At 34.3% G+C, this 12,365-nt stretch overlaps 1 protein-coding gene and 1 long non-coding RNA gene across 7 annotated transcripts in view; one reads left to right on the forward strand and one right to left on the reverse strand.

The window, feature by feature from the left end:
- Positions 1-12,365, forward strand: part of LOC122566171 (uncharacterized protein DDB_G0284459-like) — a 47,442-nt gene that overhangs the window by 21,797 nt on the left and 13,280 nt on the right. For 2 of the 4 annotated variants that reach the window (XM_043723031.1, XM_043723033.1), the window contains exon 1: positions 11,942-12,108. The exons of the other annotated variants lie outside the window; for them this stretch is intronic. The gene's annotated coding sequence lies outside the window, so the exon portion shown is untranslated. Of the gene's footprint in view, positions 1-11,941; positions 12,109-12,365 lie in introns of those variants that run through there. 4 annotated transcript variants of the gene reach the window in all.
- Positions 6,580-9,705, reverse strand: LOC122566175. Of its 3 annotated transcripts, XR_006316422.1 has the most exons (4): positions 9,547-9,704; positions 8,633-8,761; positions 7,985-8,246; positions 6,580-7,061 (listed from the first exon to the last, which is right to left on the reverse strand). It is a non-coding gene; the product is annotated as an uncharacterized LOC122566175 (long non-coding RNA). The 3 variants fall into 3 exon arrangements; XR_006316423.1 differs by having other exon boundaries at positions 6,580-8,246; positions 8,633-8,859; positions 9,547-9,705; XR_006316421.1 differs by having other exon boundaries at positions 6,580-8,246.

Below are 12,365 nucleotides of genomic sequence, written 5' to 3' on the forward strand. Positions count from 1 at the left end.
GGCCGAGAGGCGACAATCCCTGTTTATGCTAGATTTCGGCATCTCCAATTGATGAGAGTGCAATATTGGCTTGTAGATTAGGAAGTGTAAAGTGTTAGACTTTAAAATGGAGATAAAATATTTAATCTCATATCCATCCGAAACTATAGTTCTGACAACGTCTCCAACGTTAGTTCGGATTCGACGATCATGGCAAAAGTATTATAGTTTATAAACCCTAAAAAGTGGTTTTTGGAAGTGAAATTAGCTCAAATGAAGATGAACTTGATTTTGAACTGTTGAAAAATGAGATCAATTATATTCAAGAATGCATCCTGATGAATGCTTTATAAATTATCACACACAAAAAAAAAGAAAAAATATAGAAATTAATATTACAAAATCATATCTTCAAAGATGTAAATATAGATAAATTATTGGAATATAATGTTTTTGTAAGTTAATCTGTATATAAAATCAGTTTGCGCTAGCTGTAAGACACGCGTCACGTATACGCTAAATCATCCGGAATAGCTGCTACGCCCGACCGAAAAAGTCCTCGAGAGCAAACGGTTAAAAATTAACGCAAGTGTGCTCAAAGAAACGAAAATGATACTGCAAAGGAGGTTAATTTCAAAACATCTTTGCGGTCACGACTTTCTTCTACTCTACGTCTCCGTATGACGGTAATAATAACATAATCGCATAGAAATTTTCGCAATTTCACATCATCCAGTCCCTGTTCCCAGAGTACACAGAAGCGGCACTCGGGGTGACAAACCACTATGCCCGCCATTAATTTCATGTGACTGGCATTGGTATATCTGCGGCGCATGGTGCGCGCGCGAGCGACGTGCTGGTCAACTCAAAGAGAGCAGGAAGGGTACATCGAAAGAACGTCAACTGCACGTCGACGTCTGGCGCAGACGTAATGCCACGCGTGTATCCGGAGAACAGAATGCACGTGGCATGTGCGCAAAGTACCGCGACTTTCGCGACATGCGCTATATCCCACGAGCAAAAGAAATACATACAGAAGCCTTTCCCTCTCTCTTTCTCTACGTGTGTAGATTTGTTCACTGCTTGAACGCGAAGCGCAATCCGCGGTGACCTGTTGAAAACCGCGGGAAACGTTTATCGTTTGTTACGCATCGTGCGTGGAATGTGGCAATGGAATGGTAGAACAGCGAATGATACGTATACTATACCTATAATGTTGTATCATTATATCATTATATGTATTAGGTTGCTACACAAATTTCATCCGCAAGAGCACGTGTGCAAGTGTACATCTTCTACAAAATCAATTTCTAAAAACAATTTGTACATAATATACGTGTACAATATAACTGTACTATAAATATTACAAATTTAAATTATCCATAATATAATAAACGCTATATTTCAGGAAAGATTACACTATTACGAATGTTCCTATAATTTCTTTTCTATAATTTGAAACGCGAACGCTTCCTTCCAAACTTATCTAATAAAGAGGAAGAAATGTTCGATCTACGTTTGGTCAAATGATAATATAATGGGATGGGGTTCGATCGAAAGTTAATTATATCAAAAAGTCAAGCTGTAAAGCGAAGTAATTTTAAATTCTTTATAAAAGTGAGCCTGCCTGGTAGTAATATTGTTTCTCTTTTGCTACCTTCTTCCCTTCGCATGCCGATATTTATTAATAATTGCCGGTATAGTATAATTATCCTGTTTTTACGACGACGTTGAAAGGAAGAACGGTCGATAGACGGAAGTGACCGGAACTTTCAACGTTTCTTCGAACGACCAATTAAACGCGATACGAAAATAAAATACAATTAATCGACATTTTTACTAGCGGCATCGTTATAATAAGCATGTGAGATTCAATGTTGCTTTATTTTTAGTAAATAGCAAGAGTTTATGATTTGATTCATATCAATGCATTAAATACATCGACATCCTTACAAAAAGTAATACTTTTCTAGAACGGAAATTTTACCAGAATTTAAAAATTTCAAACACTTTTTGAAAATGAAAACATGATATTTTTGAAAAAGTATGCACAGTAATTGTACATATTAAAGAAAGTAAAACATCTACTCATAAAGCAATAAATCTTCTGTCGAATCAAAATATACAAAACTAAATATTGAATTACTCTGAAAATGACCTTAAATCATATTGAATTACCCTGAAAACCATCTTGAAGAATCCGTATATTCAATGACAATGAATTTTTTTAGAATCGTGTACAATTTTTTTACGTTCGTCCCATAATTCAACTCTAGTTCCACTTGTAGAAAACATCCATTCGTATAACAGCATTTTTTTTATCGAATACTAGATAACCCTCGTAACAGCCAGTAGCAAAACTTGAAACCAACGCACGACCTTAAAAGTTTTGTCTTTCTTCGTGCGAAGAACGATAAAATTTGTTGAAACAGCAACGCGTATCGAACAAATTGCTTAATTAATATCTCTCATAGCCGACATTTGAAAGCAAAGTGGTGTGCAAGAAGTACATATCAATAATGGAGGATTGCTACTCTCTATAGTCTATATTATCTACTTTGCGCTTTTCCACTCTTCAACTATGTATGTATAACATGTATACTTATTTTGTATCACTATATGGCGCCGTAATAAATTCCGCTGCGTCGAACTCACCGTCTTTCGAATAGGAGAAACCCTGATAATGAGCCTTAACATAAGAGGTAAAGCGTTTCAATCCGTAAAAAGGACAAAATATCCAAAAAAAAAAAAGGAATTGCAGTTGAGCTCTATCGTCTGTGTTCGAGGTCAGTGCACAGTGCACAGCCATACTACATATAACTATATACTGTATTGTACTACGGAAGAAGTCGTGGAAAATTAGATTTACTGTTAGACATTAACCTAGCCTAACAGCCGATTAGAGCGTAGAATTTAATGGAATAATGATGAGATGAATAAAAGCGTTGAATTTTTTCACATTGTATTGAATTAAAATAATGCTATTTAATTATCAGAAAAAAAGATGCGAGTATAATATTAATACCTTCGTAAGTATTTGTGCTCGCCTCGCATAAATGCATTGTATAAAATTACTTATGATTACTCTTGCAGCGTGCATTTTTATTTCTCATTAAATAACACACATATTACATATATCGTTCAATGACATACAGCAATTATCAGTTGACTGGACTGCGGCCAGGTAAATATACGATAGAAATGTTCCCCTCCGTGGTCCAAACAGACGGTCATTTTCTTTTATTTGCCTCCAGCTGGTTTATCTATGTAGCTTAAATCAAGAAACTGCTATGCTTCGTGCCAATTACGAAGTTATGTTTTGTAAAAATCGCAAGTCTTCTAAAAAGCTTCTACCGTTAAAAAATTTCTTAAATTTTAAAAAGATATCAAAGTATCGTTATTATATGTACCTACATAATGTACATGATTTATCATTTCGACCCTATGTTAAAGTTTTTCTTGAAACATTGGAAATCTTTATATTTGTTAAAACGAGATTGGAGCGTATAAATTGGAGAACTATATTCAAGGCAACGCTGTATCTATGTATGCAAGAAACAACTTTTCTCAGTACCTTTATCCAAAAAATTCTTAAATTATATAAAGCGGGAAGAACATTACATTGGAGGAAAATGGACTATTGCATGCTTCCAAGTTCTTGTAGAATTTTATTCCGTAAATTTCCGTAAAGGATATTCCAAACTACTCCGTATAAAACCATGCCTTCGCAATAAATATACCATGTCTACATGTACGAGACGATAGCACAAATAAAACGAAATATGTAAAGGGTGAAACAGTAGCAGCGTGCCATAAAAGGTTGTCACGAATGTAAAACAAACGGGACGGTAAGAAGTATCGCGAAAAGGACACAAATTTTTGTTGAGAGTTGGTCACAGAAACCCACGGGGTCACGTATAAATCAAAGTCGGAGCCATTAAATTCTAGAGTTACGATAACATATGAACTTTTTCCACGCCTAACTGCGCAACCTATCTCCATTGTTACGAACAAGCAAGACAATGGGCAGATATTACGAAGCACAAGCGGGAAGCACAGAAGTGGCGGAAGAAACAGAGAAGGGAACTAGAGAACTCGAGTTCCTCGGCATCTCACCGCGATGGCCCGCGGCTGTCCATTAGATCGAAAGTGCACGATAGCCTAGCTACGATTGTCGCGTCGTATCAACCTTTTATAAAAATGATAAATCGCTATGGAGAGAAAATATGAAATGTTTAAAGGTTTGAAGACGTGAGATCTCCTATGGATGTGTGTTAGTTTTTATTAATTTAAAAAGTAAGGTTTATTAAAGAAACACTACATAAGCTGACTATTTAATTTTTATTTTGTACTTTTGCTTATCGAGTCACTAAGAACCGAAGGGATATGAATGCGAAGAATAAATGAAAAGAACAACAAGACTAAACGCAGTATAGTAGTACAGGTTATACAATATAGATTTAACGTTTATGGTCGATTAAAAGTGGCAAACTGTGTTTAAGGATTTGCAAAATAGAGCGTCAGGAAGGCCGATAAGAAATAATGGAATCTCTCGCTCGCGCCGAGATTAGACGTAAACATACGCGTCGAATCTGTAATAGAGTCGGCGAAGCGGCCATAGGGCTGGCTGAACACCTTTTTATGTGTTTCCCCAGTACCTATGCGGTGTGTTTTCGCGCTTCTTATAGTATTCGCGTAATGCGCCATATATCAATTTTTCTCAGTGAAACATTATTAGGATTCTACAGTATTTCCCATTCTGTTATTTAATGAAATACGCACAGTATAATCCGATAAAACAGCCAACGATTTTCTTGCTGATATTTTCAATGTTCGATCAAACCACTGCTGCTAACAAAGAGAGTGCAGCTCCCTTTAGATTAGTCAAGTTACCTGAATATCGAAGCAAGATACCCATTAAAATTAGATACGGTGTATAGATAACTGGTAATTGATTATGGACAAAATAGATACAGTTATTTGACAATTACAGCTGTTTGTTCGCTGCGCAAAAAAATATAACGAAATGTAGGAGATGATCTGAAATTTATGGCCGATAGTATATATGATATACCGCGCTATTTCTGAGCAACCATGCGCGTACCATCTGCTGAATATATAGGATATATGTAGATAGGAATTTTACGATTCCCGTGGTATAATAATGCTTTATAATAGCAAGATAAAGGTATAAATATCTTACAGGGGCGGAAAATCTGGCTAATTTTTGCGTATATAATTTTTTTAAACATGTACTTCTTATAACAGATAAGAAAGTTAACACATAATAAGTAGCAGCATCGTATGGAAAATTGAATCGAAAAGCGCGAAATTTTAGCATTTCAATTTTAATTTCAAATATACAGATAGCGAATGTATATTCTTTTTACGAAGATAGCAGAAGAGTTTAATAAATTCTTTTAGGAATTTTTACGCGATACTCAATTCTATTACCCAAAAACTTCAAATGTGTGCAATAACGAAACAGCAAATTAGGATAACTTTTATAGAGATGAAAGGAAGGATATGTGAAGAGAATTTTTTGTGTAAACGCTACTTCCGATGAGTAGGAGTAAGAAAATTGCTTTTATATTTAGAACCATCGTTTCAAATTCTGACAAATTAAATTTGTCAACTCACGTATCTTTTGCTTTATATGGCGAATACAATTCAGTGAATAGAAAGTGACCTTAATTGTAAGATCCTAACAATCTTTCCTTTTTTTTTACTAAATTGATTCTACTGAACAAAAGGAATGCATCAATATACAGCATTATACAAGCCAATAAAGGATTATACGAGCGAACAACAGAAGATGGTGATCTTATACTTGAAAAAATGTTATTTCAAATAAAAATAAAAAATAACAATTTGGCAAAATGCATTACTTTGAATTAAATTTCTATTCTGGTTAATTCTTATAAATAGTGCGATAAGTGGATGTTTCAAAGCTCGTCTAAGTATAATTGATTTCGCAGATCATGTTCCTTGACTCGTGAAAGTTTAGCATAATATCAGATATTGGGATTGTACTTTTCATTTATCAAATATTGTGTTGTATATCTACATGGATCGTTCAACCAGCGATTAAACGCAACATAAGATTTTCGCGATGATAAATTAAAAGATTCTGTTTCACACATTGAGACGTACCAAAGAAAATAACTTCTTTATCAAAGTAACAATATTTGTGCTTTGCAAGTAGCGCATTCCGATTACTACTATCGCATCTTACAAAGTACGATAAATTCAGGAAATTTATTAAAACTTACGATAGGATTAAGCGAATTGTTTGAAAAGTGTTCTAAATACGCGAACAGGAACAAACAAAGTGAAATGTTATGTCAATTTTTATCGAAGAAGAAAATGAGGAAAATCTAATATAATAGAGATTATTGAAATAGGATTTCACTCCACAGAAGAAAAACATAGTAACTCACATTTTTTTTATTTTTATAGAGAAGTAATTTAAACATGTCAAGAAAAGGATTAACAAATACAATAAATTTTTTTATTTCTTAACGTTTTAAAATTTAAAAGTTGTTTCACATCATAAAGTTATATACGTAAATATAATTTTACTAAAGTGACGTAATGTTTATCTGATGAAATTACATACTTATTCTTACGTTACAGCAAAATATATATATTTATTCCTATGTATATATACTAAATTTGTATATAATTTATTAATGTTTATTTAGAACGCTGTCTTACAGTGTCACTGGCTTAAAAGAGTTCACGTTCACGTTCACGTTGAACATGTTCGAGGCTAGAGCACAGATCCAAACTGACTTTCGCTCCATATTCGTTCTGTTACGAAAACCAAGCCCCTCCTACATTTTTGTAGCGCATCGTATGCTCCATTACGTACATTCCGCTCTGGTTGTCACTTATTCTCCTCTTTACTTCCATGCGCATTCAACGAAATTGATTCAACTTTAATTTATCATGATATAACTTTTTACATTTGCATTTTTGAAGACAATTTATATTGCTGAATTTTGTTTTCTAATACTGTGGGTATGAAAGTGGGAATTTCAAAGGTCTATTTAACATTTTTTGTCGCTTCCTTTCTCCACCTAAATTTAACGATTTCATTATGTTTGGGGAAATTCAATTATAACACTATCATAAACAACTTTGTTGATGAAAGTGCTACTAATAATTTTTCAATCAGTCACTGATTTTCTAAATTTTTTCCTAGTGATACTGGCCTTAAGGACAAAGAATGGAATAGACAAGTTAAACAATAAACAAATCAGCTGCAGAAACGAAGCTGGTGTGAAATTTAGGTCGATATTAAATTGATATTCTTTTAACGATCGTTCCGCTCCAATTTTCATTCGCATTCCGTCGATTACATTGAAATATTAGTAAGAATTATAGACGTTCTTTCTAGTTGTTGCTTTTTCAATAGAAATTCGCTCTGAAGTAAATAATTATCGTTGCATATTAAAACGTCAGTTTTAAACGATACGTGTCGTATGGTGTACGTCACAGATACATATATTATTATTTTTGTCATTAAATTTCACTTTTACTTGGTTATTTAAGAATTATAAGAGTTAATTAAGGGAACTGAAATTTAGAAATCGTTATTTGCATAGTTTCCATTAACGGAGCCAAGTTCAACGCGTATTTATGATTTCAAGTTAATTAGAATACCTAAGTTTCACCTCACAAGGTTGAGAAATATTACTTATATAAAATAATGATTCCATTCGTTGCGCTTATGAAATATTCGATCTACACATATGTATAATTTTCGAATTTTTAATTAAGATGCTGTTTTATTTCTAGAGAATTAAATAAAATATCACATTTTTTTACAAATTTGTACAGGATTTTAGAAAGGAAGTTGGCTGTGCCAATACTTTTGTTCATTATTATATGATTCGACTTAAGAATAGGTATTTTATACGTTTCTATCATTATCTATCGTTTGTATTCTATAATAAGAAATTTGTGAGATACAATTTAGGTTGGCCAGTACTATACATACCCATTAGGCAACTGCTCCCTTGTTCCCCTTGTTTCCCGACGAAAAGTACAGTGTCAAGTAGCGGTACGTATGGAATGTATGTTTAACCCAGATCGTTCACGGTACAACATTGTGCTAGACGTTCTCGATAAAATCACGAGCATCGGTAATGGTAGATGCTGGCATGCTGCCGAATGACTGCTCCTTTTTAAAAGTAATCAGCCATTTGGTTCGTACAAGGATGTGAAACCTCGCTCGTCCTCGTTTGTATCCTACGTCTCCTCTTTGGGAGTATCGAGCGAAATTGTTGGCACGCGGCGACGATTTTACCAACGAGGAAACCGAGTCCGAGAAAGCGTAACAAAACGAGATAATTATTAATTGTGTGGACAGAATATAACCAGGAAAAGTTGTCGACTTTAATAACGTTACAAAAATCGACTGGGGAAAAAAGAAAAAAGAAATTGACAAGTATTTAGTTCAAGAGACGCGTGCCCGTTTCACGTACAACACGCTCGTGTATTACGATTTTACCCGATAAACCATCCGAGAATTTTTGAGCCTACGCTGGTTAAACGAGAGAGTGAGAATAAGACAAGCTGACCACGCATGTTTAGTGGTTATTCTCGTGTTGTAAGAAATGATTCCTTTTACTTACTGTGAACTTACCGTGTATCCAGCGTCCAATTAAGTGAATTCCGGTCGATTAAATTCATTTATTAAGGCTCGAGCTCCATATTGTATCGAACGAATGAAAGTAGAAGAATATAGAAAATGTTGCAGGTAGCCGTGTCTGCGCTGTAACGAAACCCGTTTCTTAAATATCGAACACGAGATCGGCACCCTTAAAGTTAACGAGAAAGCACGACAATGTTCTCCGCATAGTCGATCCTTATCTACAAAAAAATATATTCCAGTTTCCAGTAGAATCTCCATTATCCGAACGTCTACTGTACAAATGTTTACTGTACCAATGTTCTAAAACTAAATTAAATATACAATCACTTCAAATTGAATAATTTCAATTTATCATATTTTCTAAACAATTCGTACGATAATTAGTTGGGAGGAAAAAATTCGTACGCTATATTGTATGAAAGAGAAACATTTCGTATGAATTATCCAGATTTCTAATGTATTAGCTTTGCGCGGGTAATTCCTAAGACAAATTCTAGCAAGCCAAGTAGAATGTAAAATACTTAATTGATCGAAAGTTGTCGGAAAGAAGTGCAATAAGATGGCTATACTAGACTGCTATAGCAGAAACAAATTGTTATTTCTTAATCTCATATTTTATTCATTGTCGATGTTTATGGATTTGAAATCGACTTTCTTCATTGAAAGTCAACATTTGTAAAGAAAATTTTGGTTTGTTCGATTTAAAGTGTTTTCTCTTTTTGGCTGCTGTGTATTCGTGTCTGAAGAATCCAATTAATTAAATATCAAAGGATTAATGTTGCAGAGCGAAGTTTGAATTTTTGATAATATAGGAATACAATAATTCTGATTTTTGGGTGATTGCTGTTTTATCGGATTACAGATTATCTCTTACAATTAATCGGAGTTCGAATTTAAAATCTTACGTTTAGAAGGAGTATCTGCCTTCGCAAGTATTGCAGAAACTTTTCAACTGTTCTCTGGTTTGTTAAAGATATGTTTATTCCATTGTAACCGCAGTTGGATAAGAGCAGACCTCGAGCTCCATGGCACAGCATAAGTCGTCGCACGAATGCGGCACCGTAAATTTCAAATATCGTGTAAACCGATCGAACAATGTGACGTCTGACTCTGACGCAAATTGTTATCTCTCCAAGGTATCGATTCTCCACTTTATTCCTTTCCCGTTGTTAGCCATATGTCGCACGACGTGTTGCGTGGTATTGTTTCGAGTAACGACAAATGGTTCGGAAGCTACAGGCCGGTAGCTCTCACTCGACGAGTTGAAATGGAGAACCGAGGGTAATTACGCACTCTCTTTGAAATAACCGAACGAGATTCCTGTTACTTGAGAAATGGACGTGTTATACAGGGTGTGTCATTTGGCTCGTTCACGCTGCATATACAGAATGTCCCAGAATTTTCCTGTTAAGTAGCGGCAATATATTTTATGAATAAAAATAGTGAAAAAAGATCTTATAAATATAAGTAACTATAAATATAAGCTTATACACTCTCACTCAGAAGTATTAGGACATTTGGCTGATTTACAGTAACAGTATATACGTGAATTTTACCAAGGTAAAAATAAATTGATGACAAATTAATAATTAAGAAAAAAAAACACTTAATTATATCAATTTCTTCACATTTTCTTCAAACTAAAGAAATCCGTTTACGATAGAAAATCATGATTAGCTTAAAAATCAGTGGAAAAGAAAAAGAATGTAGCAAAGGGTGAAACTGGGTATCAAATAGTTGCCAACGTCACGAACTATATCGTTGTGTCCGATTGCGAAAAGTTGACGCAGCCAGCTTGACAAGGCGTATCGCTTAAAAGGTCGTGGACGTACGGAAAGGCCCGCACAAAAGGTATCCCTTTGTTGTACACCTGTCTTTGCTCGGTTGTGTTCGCGTATGCAAATGTAACACGAGCATACGTGCCCGCATGGCACGGCCACGCTTGAGTGTTTGCGCGTAACGTCATACTCGTGAAGCATTTTCACGTGGATACGTAAGACTTTAATAACAATAGCGATTATGATTGGAGATTATTATTTTGTGAGTTAAATCTAGGCCAGTAAATAAGATAAGATTTTGTTGCGCGAGGACAGAATATAATACATTTCTCGTTTCTAAACGTAAAAAGTTTCTGGATTTTATACATTCTTATTATAACGTATTTATACGTTCATAATGCAGCCATCACATATACCCGGATTTCTTTTAAACACGTACAATATTCATTCGCATCTTATTCGAACGGGTAACATTTCGGAAAAAGTCAGACAAATATAGCATCGTGATAAGAACGTTAAATGATAACAATTAATCTACGTAACACCGTGATTCGACGCGTAGTGACGTAACGTGTAGCAATAACTAGTGGCTTTCCCCTAAAACCGGAAACTGAACGATTAGTTGGTTTATACAGGTTATGAACACTAAATGATATTCCAGTGGAATGATGAGTAACATGTTTGTCAGGTTTATCGTTGTTCTGGATCTTGAATTTTCGAAATTAAATGTCTGAGTAGTATATAATAGAACGTTATTATAGAATGATGGTTATTCGAAATGTAATAAAATTTGTAAAATTTTATTATCATTTCAAATTTGGAAAATTGAAATGTAGACTAAATTGTGAATGAAAATAGTCTAAAAATTAATAAATGGCATGAAAATTCTCGAAATATACATGTTATACTCTCAATCTTTCATTAATTTATGCATTAATATGTATTATTGCTACTATATCTATTACTTTGTATGCACACTATAATTTCTATATTAAGTTAACATGTCTTCTTACAAATTTGATTAATATCGCTTTAATACCGTTATTTCAATTTTATACTAATACGTGTATCGAATAAAATAAATTGTTCGGTAAATAAATAGTTAAGAGACTGCTTGCGTAATGGAACATTAATATAGTAAAATATTTGAACAATTATATAGTATCTGAAGTGACATTTATTAACATTAAAAGCTAACACTATGGATTCAAATTAATTAAAAGATGATAAACTATCCGAATTTTAAATATCAGAATAGGAATATAAAATTAAAAGCAAATAACTCTTTTTCCTATCTTAATGCTGTATCGCTGTTCTAATCCTAAAGCTACTAATAATAAATGGATAATGTGCAGCGATTTAAGGATAAAAGTGTACATATGATATTTACATGTTATGCCCCACAATTCGATTTTGTTTCGCGTGTATCTTTAAAACGATCAGCTCATCGTTATCGTTGCCGTTATCATTGTCCTGTAGGTTACACCCAGATAACGAGCAGTCTTTAAGAGAGCGGTTAGTTCTACGTTTCTTCTCGCGGAACGCGGTCTTTGTTCAATCGCGTTGCGTTGGTGCGCGGTAAACGCATACTCGCGATGGTAATTTCACCGTTGCTGTATCGTTGAACCACTCGAACTCACCGTGTTCTCGCCAAATTTACGATTATGCGATAAATCTCGCATTATTGAGGTAATTTTTACCGTAGAAGCTATTCTTCACGGTGGTTATTCAGTGTTTAGCGAATTAGTGAACAGTACTGAATAAAAAGAAAAAAGAAAGAAGGGAAAGACAAGGTGACGAGACGGAAGGACACACGATGCAACGACTCCAAGGAAGATTGATTTACATAACCGATGGGATATCTTCCTCGAAACGCGAGTTGAAGCCTGTTGAAGTCAATTAATTCTGGCCAATTAACGCCATATAACGTCAATTACAGATTCGTC

The sequence above is a fragment of the Bombus pyrosoma genome, linkage group LG3 (assembly GCF_014825855.1).
Source record: "Bombus pyrosoma isolate SC7728 linkage group LG3, ASM1482585v1, whole genome shotgun sequence".
NCBI lineage: Eukaryota > Metazoa > Arthropoda > Insecta > Hymenoptera > Apidae > Bombus > Bombus pyrosoma.